Genomic DNA, 10,996 nt, shown 5'->3' with positions numbered 1-10,996 from the left:
TCGGACAGACATCCTGCCGGCCCAACTAGCCATCGGCCCTTCTGGCATTTGCCAGAAGAGCACGATGGCCAGTCCAGCCCTGTGTCCAATTGTTTCATTAATTACTTTCAATCTCCAAATGGTCACATGACCCGATTCCACTATCGTTTGCAGGAGGAAGAAAGTTTTTATATATTTTTTTGGTGTGTTCATGAAAAATCCGTGTTTCAATATCTCTTAATCTCTGTCCTCATAAGTTGTTATAGCTGCAAACCCTTTTTCCTCTAAAATTTAATATATTAGTGTACACATATATAGATATCACAAAAGCAGCTTAATCACTATATAAAGCATAAAAATTAATAAAATAAAATAAAAAGACATCAGGATAAATCCGACATCTATTTGATAAAGACCCATATTCCTCACATCAATAAACAAAATTAGTACATTTAAAAAACTATTATTCTGAAACGGGATCTATCCGTCTCACCACACTGAGAGGTCCCCCATCCAAATGTAAACCCCAGCTAGCTTTGCTTAACTTCACAAATCATATATGCACTGAGTTGTAGAGTCAATCTCAGTACATATTGACATGGGTAACAAATAAGCAATAAATAATGGATTATCCAGACACCTTGCTGCCACTGACCACCAATTTCAGTTTGCATTGTCTGTGTATCTAGTATTCCTGTTATGCCACAAGCCATGTCTACCTGATTCCATCTTCTGTCTGCCCTTGTACATAGTTTCCCGCCTGGGAGAGAAGCTGCTGGATGTTTTTATTAACTTTCATTTTCACCCCCGCTCGCGGGCCCCCACCCCCGCGCGAGAGGAGAGAGGGGGGCACAAAGCGGTAGCTGTCAATTGCTGTGAGACAGCAGTTGACAGCAGATGAAGTAATACTGGCGGCGGTGGGCCCTCAGAGAGAGGGGGGCCCTCAGAGACACTTGCCCCCTGTGCCCCCCCATTTATGGGATCAGTAAGCATAAGGGTGTAAGCTGTGTACATCTAGTAGAGTAAAAGGTTGAGCCAATGGGGGAGTTTGTACATTAAGATGTACAGGAAGAGAATCTATCACTGTGAATGATCGGGACTTAGACTTTTATGCATAAAAGATATTCTTATAATTTGGGACACCAAGCCTGTTACCTACATTTTGAAAAATACTCATTGTCTTCCCTTCTACATGAAATTGAACAGCTACTATTATTTATGGTGTCATTTTTGGTTTTCAACATTTTCTGGATATACAAGTAGGAGATCCCATACTTTTTCATTTATGATATTGGAAATACCTTGTTTGTACTTAATTTTATAAAATAGTTTGACTCAAAAATGTTTTCCTGTGAAAGTTTGAATGGTATCTGGTAACACTAGTTTCAAAAGAGTATTACTGTAAGTTTGGCAGGATTTGCACAAACTGTTAAGGTGTAAAGTGTGCCCCATATTATATTTTTCTTGTTTTACTATTTTTTCTGTAAATAATGTATTGTGCCCACAGGAGGGGCAGTTGTGACGTGTTTCCCACTCCTCATTTTCCTTAAATGCTGAGTGAACCAGTTAGTGCTGTGCGCTTCATGTTAGGGAAGATGGGAGGGAGGTGTAGGTGGTTGGAGGGAGGCGCTAACTAGGCCCATGTGACCCTTAAACTGGCCCTGCCCATAGCAGCCATACCCTCTGCAGTGGCATTAGTTACACCACTGCTGATACCATTTATGAATTGATGCGAAAATGCCCATGATCTGGGACCTAAAATAGATGAATTGTTAATGAAAGTTATTTATATAACTGTAGATTAGCTGCAGTGACTTTCAGTAGTCCTAAAAACAGAAAGACTGGAGTGCATATAACAAATTCTTCAACCATAACCACTGCCTCATGTCAAATTTGTGATAGGTTCCTAAATAGAGTTGATAGATTAGCTAGATATGTAAATGTGTAAATGTTACTATTATATAATGCAGCAATTTAGCTCTAGTGGCCCTTTCAGTCTAGTTGACACCATGGCAACAGCATTAGAACCTCAGTCATCATCACTGCATGGCAGGTGGTCAAGGTGACGTCAGTTGTATATATTCAAACTGGCCGTGAGCTCTGGTGGCAGACAGCTCACACATCACTGTGACTGGCGAACCTTGCGATTCATTGCTATACTGATCGATTTATTATCTGCGTATTGTATACTACATAACTTATTTTATACATACATTTATATATATATTTATTTAGATTTTATTACATAGCACATTTATAATTAGATCTGTTAAGTTATCTGTAATATAATATTTATTTATAACATTTATTGTGGGTTTTAGTTTAGTTGTTTAGTCTTTAATCTTGTATAATATAGTGTATCGTGCTGCTTGTCCCTATATTTCTATATTTATTGCTCGATTTAACCCACACCTTCTTTTTTAACTGTTCTTTGACTTCGTTGTTTGCCGGGTGTGACGGAGTTGCTGAGAATGGACAGGAGGTAAGTGCAATAAGTCAGTCACTACAAATAGTAGGTTATGGGAGGAGTAGTAGAAGGGGTCACGCTGGTAAGAGGCTAAACACATTGTGATGTTAGCTGTGGGTACAGTTGTGTCAAACATTATGCAGACACACAATATCACTAACTGAGTGTATAGATGTGTAACATCGTTTGGTATAGACAGTTATAGTTCAAATATGCTCCATAAAAATATAAGCAAAAATAAAGCATTCATCCATGCACTCAGTGTGCTGATATGACCCTTAAAATGTGTCCATATGGAAAAACTAGCTTTCATATTGTGGGATTAAATATTTATAGAAGAGTGAAAGGAAGAAGCTTTCACATTTATGGGGGAATTACCTGACTAGTACCTGCAAAACTATTCAATATTTATGGGTGCTCAGGAGGTGCCAGTAATCGGGAGTTGCTGCTATACTTTCACTGGGACGACTTTCCACTGGACTACCATCCAGGTACATTATATGTTGGTATGTGCATTATATGTCCCAATATCCATGTGATATAAATATTAACACACAAAGAAAACACATGAAATACTGGCAGTCTGGTGCCCTCTCACTCTCATTATTCATTTACAACATAAATGAGGCTGGTAGAAGTAGTACTAGGAAAATTTTACAGTTAAAGAAGTAAAAGTTTAGTAGCAGAATTTTAAAGTGACATTTTTATTCTTTTCACCATGTGCATTTCCATGATGCAATCCTGCAAAGTAGCTGCATGTCCATTTTACATCTACAGTTCCCAAAAGCAGCATGTGGGCCTCGTGCTGGGTGAAGAGATAGGTGCAATCCTGCATAAAACATTGAACTACAGGGTGCATTTATGGATGCTAAATCCCTTATGTTTAATTTAAAAGTAAGTTTTCATTCATTAAAAGAATTTATCATAACAGGACACCAGAAGACAACCTGAACCCTGCAAAGAGAAGGAAACTATATGGACACCAGAGTCAACCTCGCACTGCTGAGCATTTTCCTAGACTCGGACAAGTGGAGAAAGCGGCTTTTTACAAATTGCTGGGTATGACTTATTGTCTTAACATGTATTAATATTTTTTAAGGACGCAAACATTTATTAGGACCACAATAGACAATTGGTAAACAATAGAGAGTTTAGCTTCCAAATCGCATTATATGTTTCAGAATGAATTATTTTGATTGGAAATCAAATTCAAGACATTGGAGTCCACGAAGTTTCTTGTTTATTTTTTTATATTTTAGTATAATGGTGAACACGGAGAAAGGATACAAAGGGCCACAGTACATGGGAAACAACAAATAAAAATAGCAGCGATGTCAACATAATTATAAAATATAAAAAATAACAGCTATATCTTCAAATAATATCACCCTCTCCAAAAACAAATACAAGAAGAAATCATTTGTTGGGTCAGCCCTCCTCCCCACATATAATGAGGGAAATAATTTAACTTTATACTAAGTACTTGTAAGTAAAAATAAATACAATTATCTACTTCAAGATCCAAACGTCCTAAAGCCAAATTTGGCCGAGATCTGGGGTCTTAGACTTTAAGGACAATCTTTAGGTGAGGTACCTAGTGTTTATATTTCCGGGCCCAGACTAAAAGTTTGCAGTGCAGAAAGGGGGCAAACATCACTACTTTCTTATGGTGAATGTATGCACTTAAAGAAGCTATTTGAGTAAACAAATACCCTTAAAAGTAAGAGGCTGCTAGTTCCTTTGAGGCACCTGTCCCTACTGTGTTCTGGGATAATAGATGAAAGAGCCCATTTTAATCCCTCTTGGGCTATCCTGCATGGAGCCCAGAGTGCTGAGTCAGCATTCTCCTGCTACACTGCAGTCTTGATTCACAGTGGGCAGTCAGAAAGGATTCAGTCAGCACAACCAGTAAAGAGCTGCGGCAGCAGCTACACGATCACAAGAAGCATGAGAGGCTCAAGATGCCTTTAAAGCAGCCTGGTGGTGCCAGTATACCCTCCTACAACTGGGGATATCACGTTGGTATCTAGTTAGGACTTAAAGTTGGTGAGTTGCTGTTTTAGCCAATTCGTGCCACTCAGAGTAGTGAGTGATAACTAGCTTCTGACAACCAGCAAAACCCTATAAAGAAAAGTGGCAGAGTAAACCCATCACATCACGATGTGATTTCAACTTTAGTATCACAAAATTCCTTAGGAAGGTTCTGTCTAATATACTATATTGCTACACGTATAACATATTGAATACTATTTTAGAGGTAACTGTGTAGAAAAGCAGGTGTCCATAACAACCAACGAGATGCTGTCATTTTCTAGTAGTTTATACATGAAGGGAAATGTCTGAATGGCAGCTATGGGCAACACCAACTCTTGTTCACAGTTACCTGCAGAAAAGTTACTATAAATATCATATAACACTTGAACATTTCATGCTGTTCATTGCAGAGCACCCTACCATCTACAGCTTTCTGACAATGGATTCGTGCCTGAGGATGTCAGACAAGGTATTTATTTCAATGTTACTTAAGCATTACTATTTTCTTATATTTGCACTCAATAGTGTGTAATATATAGTGATCAGTCTGGTATTACCTTTCACCATGGTAGTGCAAACTGACATAGTTAAAGTTAATGTCTGATTGTTTGGATTTGGTTACCAAAGACTGTCTCTTCCAGCAAGAGGTTGTGTTGTGTCTAAGGTTATCTGTAATGTGTTTATACACTCACCCAGGCCCGGCGCTCCCATTAGGCAATCTTAGGCAGTTGCCTAGGGCGCCGGGACCTGCAGGGCGCCGCTGACTAGATTTTCCAATCTAGTCAGCGGTTCAGCGGCTCGGGAGAGAAGTGCACCCCGCCGCCGCTGTTTTTCAATGCCCGCGGCGCATCTCACACATGATCACTGACTGACATCAGTGATCATGTGATAGTCTGTCCGGCGGCGCCTCTGAGGTCTTACACTTTCTGTCACTGACAGACATTGTGAATAAAGTTCTTCCTGACGCCCCCCTCCCCTCCCCTCCCAGCATGCATCGCGAGGAGCAGCATGATGAAGAAAAGGTAAGTAAAATCTAATTATTTTTTTATTTAGTGTGTTCGGGGGGCGGCGAAATTTTGCCTAGGGCGCCGAGAATCCTAGCACCTTCCCTGCACTCACCTACATTCCTGATTTGAAAATCAGGACATTTTAATTCATGTCCCTGATCTGCTCAGCCCACATATAGATCCACCAAAACTATGCCCCCAATTCCTATAGCCATGCTGCCAATTTTTGGGAACTCAGCCTTTTTACCAAAGTAAATGGAACAGAGTTAATGGACAATAGGACCGTTGGAGGATATACATATGCATTTCTCCATTCTGACTATGTAACTGGTATTTGTATTCTAGTACTTACTGGCAATGGTGTTGGTGTACTTCCGGAGAGCCAGCCTATCTGTGAGGGAATACACCTGTGTCAATTTTTACTCCGCACTGTAAGTATTAACCCTCGTTGTCTAGTCATATACAACTGGAATACAACATGAAATATGTCCCAGAAGAACATTTTAGCCAGGGTCATGGATTATATAGTCACCAAGTAAATCATTTACTACATGTCCAGACAATAAAGGATATTGTGTTTGAACTAAACTAAAGCGCCCAAATGACACAGGAACTATGGGTATGTTATCAGATCACAGCAATGTACAGTATATGTAATACATAATGAGAAAGATTCCCCTCACTCTACCTATTGTGCTGTAAAAGTAGAAATGTAGGCAGCTTTCAGCACTACAGGGCAGCACTCTGGGGTATATTTAATATTGAAAGACTTATCATGGCCATAAGTCTAATCTTTTATCTTAGTTTATAGTGACAATATACATATACTTATCTCAGTGCTTCAACATTACTTTATCAGTTGAGCAATACTCAGCTGTGATAGAGAAAAATATACAGAGTGGTAAAAGTTACTTATCGCTCTAGATACCCCTGTTCTCCTCTGAGCATGTACAGGGGGCCCAGCACATGCGTGTTACTAGGAACCCTGATATTACCACATATCTTCCAGGCACACAATAAAAGATATCTATTGACAATAAATTAAACCCCCGGCTTCAGCTCCTTCCTCTCTGTCCTTCCCAATCCCCCCTTGTATAACAACCCCCTGCTCATCTTCTATGTATACTCTCTACCATTTCCTGCTCCACTAATGCAATCATACAGTTTAATAATCACACAAACCATTGTATTCCTAACTTAATGTATTTTGACTTTGATCCATATTTTTTTAATAGCCACTAGTGAGCTATTTAGTAAGAATATTTCACTAGGCTTTCGATATATCTAGTGTTTGGTTCTGAACATCTACATATGTTCAATTGTTGGTTTATTGTTATATTTCTGTCTGTTCCCCTTGTACTCAATGTTATTAGAATAATAATAAAAATGAAAATAAAGATATGAAAAATATGCCCTGTAGATATGAAATATGTTATAGTATGTCTGCCCTGCCCCCATAAAGTACTGTTTATTTGTGTTGGCAGAAGAACAGCGCCATCTATTTCTAAAATCTATTTACTAATGATATTTTTCAATGCATTCCTTCTATTAATGTCATCCTGAGATGTCACTAACAGAACAGTGATTGTGTTAGATACTTGGATACATGATAAATTATACTGGAGTGGTTATTGTTGGTGGAAATCTCATTAACACATTAATCAGAGTAACAAGATTTCTTTAGAGCATTTTCTCCAGAAGAGGACTCTACGTATATGATAAATACACCTCTGTCTGTTCCACACCACAGTGCATTCATAGTCTGCACATGTTTTATACACCTGGTGGCTGTATGACAGATATGTATCTACTCCTTATGGTCTTCTGTTTCTGTAGGTTGCTTGCAAATAAAATGGAAGAAGAAGAACCATGGTACCGCACAATCTATTCCTATGCTGCACAACTTATACCATTCCAGATGTTCCTGAAGAATACCGAAGCCATGTGGGTCAGAATGCAGCTCCAAACACTTGTGACTCTGGAGCAATGTGAAGAGGTGTGTAAAATAGTAGGATAAGTAGAAGTAGAAGAAATTCATGGACCACTATGGGGTTCAGCAGAAAAGCATCTCTTATAAGCATTGTACAGTATAATGTATCTGAAAACAACATGTTGCTCCAATTTTACAAAATTAACTTACAAAGCAATTTGGAATAGTAATAAGTATTATGCTTTACAGAGGGATATTGTTTAAGTATATTCACACAGTGACATTACTAGACTGTGCCCAGGGTTGTAGGCTCATTGTCCTGGGTCTACTTTCTGCTCATTTTTAATTTCCTATCACTGCTCAATGAGCGCACAGCTGTCAGCACTGTACCGCCAACGACTGGGTACAACAGAATACATGTAATTGACTCCCAGATAGGAGCAAGGATGAGGGACGTGCTTCCTAATGACTCCATGTGACATTCTTCAAGCCAACCTCACATCTCATGTCAATGGAGTTGTCATACAGCATGGGAGAAGAATGTAGCACCACATGCAGACAAGTAAGGACTGAAGCTGAGAGTAGTATATTGTCCACCCACAGCCTCCATTACCTACCACCTTCTCTATACACACAGCCAGAATTAGTGAGTCTCCTGGGGGACAATTGGCTCAGTGATGTCACTTGATGGGTTTCCTTATAGACTGATGTAATGTGGGTGGGGATCGGTGCACATAATTTTCACATTGGGTTCTATTGACACAGTTATAGCATATGGGAAACTCTGGCTCAGTGATGGATTAATTGTAATACCGACCTGGTAGTGCTTACTGTCAAGCTGACATAAAAGTGAGTTCTCTCACTTTATAAATTGTTATTCACCTTGCTCAATTAGAATGCCATAACGAGCACACATTTTATGACACAGAAAGCTGTGCAGGAAGTGTTTCTAAGAAAAGACTGGGACACAGCAGAGACTGTTGTAGAGAACCAGAAGGTAGCAGTAATGTGACTATACTGTACTGTTACATATAATTAAAGATGAACATTTGACAGGTAAATAACTACCGATGGGCATTTCAGCTGTAAATAATAAATTATTGAGGTAAAAAAGACTATATATGAGCATAAAGTCAAGTGGGAGACTGGTCTTTCTAGGGGATTTTCTGCAATTGAAAACAGTAAACTACCCAACATTAAAGAACATTAAACAAAATGAAATTGTCCCTCTGTAGATGGGGTGTCTCTTAGTATTTCCTAGTATTATGCTCTGAATAACTAAAGGGTAAAGCATTGGCTCAATGGGCTATTGTCATATTGTCACTTGGAAAACTGTCCAAAAATTTTTAGTCAAGTAAAATTAAAAAAATAACGCTTTTCTCACTGTGAATGAAAAGGTTTTTCAACATTTTCCTAATGTCAATATAAACTAAAAGCACTGTATTCCCGAACAATGGAGATCAACAAAAATGTGATTCCAATAGCATGTTTTGCATATTTAACAGTCCCTGAAAACAGATTTTGAAGCCCACAAGATGTGCATCTCTATTCTAGAGTATGGATGTCCAATCAGCAGACTGTGAGCCAAATGTGACCCTCAAAATCATCTGTGTGGCCCTCAGGCTCCATACGTTGACTCACAGTTTTTTTTGTATTGTTTATTATTAGGTGATGAGAGCTGAATACCACTGGGCTTGGCAAAGGAAACGTAAAGACCATCATGGCGGAGCCATAAGGAAATATGCCAGAAAACCTTGTCACCTCTGTAACCCGCCTCAGCCCTTCTATTTCCCTTTTGCCTACCCTAGAGTAACACTTTATTACATTAACATACCAACATTTTTCTGGAATCCCAATTAAACATAACTCAAATTAATTAATCAGAAAATAATTCTTAGAAATAGAGTATAAAGCTAAACATGTAGACACAGACACAAAATTATAAGGGTAAATACATCCTAGAGATACTGAGAGAACTATGATAAAAGTAAATAGTCGTACACAATGCCCAGCGGTGATTGCAGGGACTTTTTATAGATTTTTTTTCAGGTGTATTTTTGGCCAAACGATTAAACTAAATGACTCTTATTTCACAAATACTCAGATATAATAAGATCATCTATGATAGGAACAATGTAAAACCAGATATAATAAGATCATATATATTAGACACAATGTAAAACCCTTATATATACGGTAGATAATATATTATAGTAAAATACATGCAATAATTTAGATAAAAGATGACATAAACAGCAAGCAGCAAGTGAGGTATCTTTAATGAACTGATAGAAACACACTTATACGTAGATATAATGTTAATATATGCTAGGATACATCGGAAAAAGACAAATTTAAATAGACTGAAACTAAACAGAATAAAAAAGATTATTAAAACAGTCAATAATCCAGCTACTTGAAGGTAAAATATTGTTTTGTATAGGACAGTATGAGAATAAGTGGTCTGATTAGGAAGATGTAAGAATAGTGAATAGATTCAAATAAAGTAAGATATAATAACATTTTTGCAAACACTATGATAAAATTTAGTAAATATTGAATAAAAAGAAATAAACTATTAGAAGATAAAGAATAATGTTAGGTAGGATAGGTTAGGGCCCTGCTGCAAGAGTCTACCTTGACGTGGTGGCAGGCTTAATAATCTTTTGGTCAAAAATATGCAATTGTGTGGTAATGTTGCATCTCTTCAGCTCTTTTTACCTAGTCAAATAAAAGTAACATATGGATCACATTAATATAATGATTGTAGAAAACAACTAACACCAGCATAGTACATATCTTTAGAAACACTTGATCACATTCTTATGTTTTCCTTGGTGACCTGCTCACCCTTCATCACTGAATGTTATTGCTGACATGTATTCTCTTAAACTATGCTTGTTTACTAAGAATACCCCTTATTCCTGTAATTGCATGTTTTCATAATGTAAATCATTTTGCTTGAAAAAAATATATAAAATAAACTCTTTCCATTTTCTCATACTTGCTTCTTTATGCCTTTTCAATATTAACTTTAGAGATCTGCACAGACATCCGTATTTTTGTTTTGGTTTTAGTTCTAAAGCATCTTATATGTTAGACACCCTAATATAGACAGTGTTGGAAAGTTGACAATAATGACATTGACAGTTCAACTGTAGACAGTATAATTAGATCGACAATAGTATCCCTAACCCTGTAATACTGTAGACACCTGAATTGCCCACCTAATATTGTTGACTTTCTGAATAGCGAACAAATGAATGCCTAGCTGTTGACTGCAGAGCATTTAACACAATATGATAGACCAAGGCCATAAAGTAGAATAGTGCAAATGAAATTGTCCTTGGCCCTGCGCACATTCCCACCCATATATTAAAGAGGATTTGCATAGTATAACAAACCAAGCATTTCATTGACTGGGAATGCCTGTGGCTGAAGTGCTTGATTTGCTTTGGTCCCCACAAAAGAGAACATATTGACTGTTTGTTGCTGAACTGGAGACTAGATAAGGATTTTAGCAATTTACTAATGGACATTTGCCTAACAGTGGTTTTCTTCCTCTATTTTGACAATGTC

General features: G+C 37.8%; 1 long non-coding RNA gene across 1 annotated transcript; it reads left to right on the top strand.

Annotated features, from left to right (window-relative positions):
* Positions 1–5,836: 5,836 nt before the first annotated feature.
* Positions 5,837–9,386, top strand: LOC142140380 (uncharacterized). The gene is made up of 3 exons (XR_012688440.1): positions 5,837–5,918; positions 7,324–7,483; positions 9,086–9,386. It is a non-coding gene; the product is annotated as an uncharacterized LOC142140380 (long non-coding RNA).
* Positions 9,387–10,996: the final 1,610 nt, after the last annotated feature.

Source organism: Mixophyes fleayi, chromosome 2 (genome assembly GCF_038048845.1).
Source record: "Mixophyes fleayi isolate aMixFle1 chromosome 2, aMixFle1.hap1, whole genome shotgun sequence".
In the NCBI taxonomy this organism is placed as follows: Eukaryota; Metazoa; Chordata; class Amphibia; order Anura; family Limnodynastidae; genus Mixophyes; species Mixophyes fleayi.
Note: the sequence above shows the minus strand (reverse complement) of the source record. Positions and strands in the feature narration are given on the sequence as shown.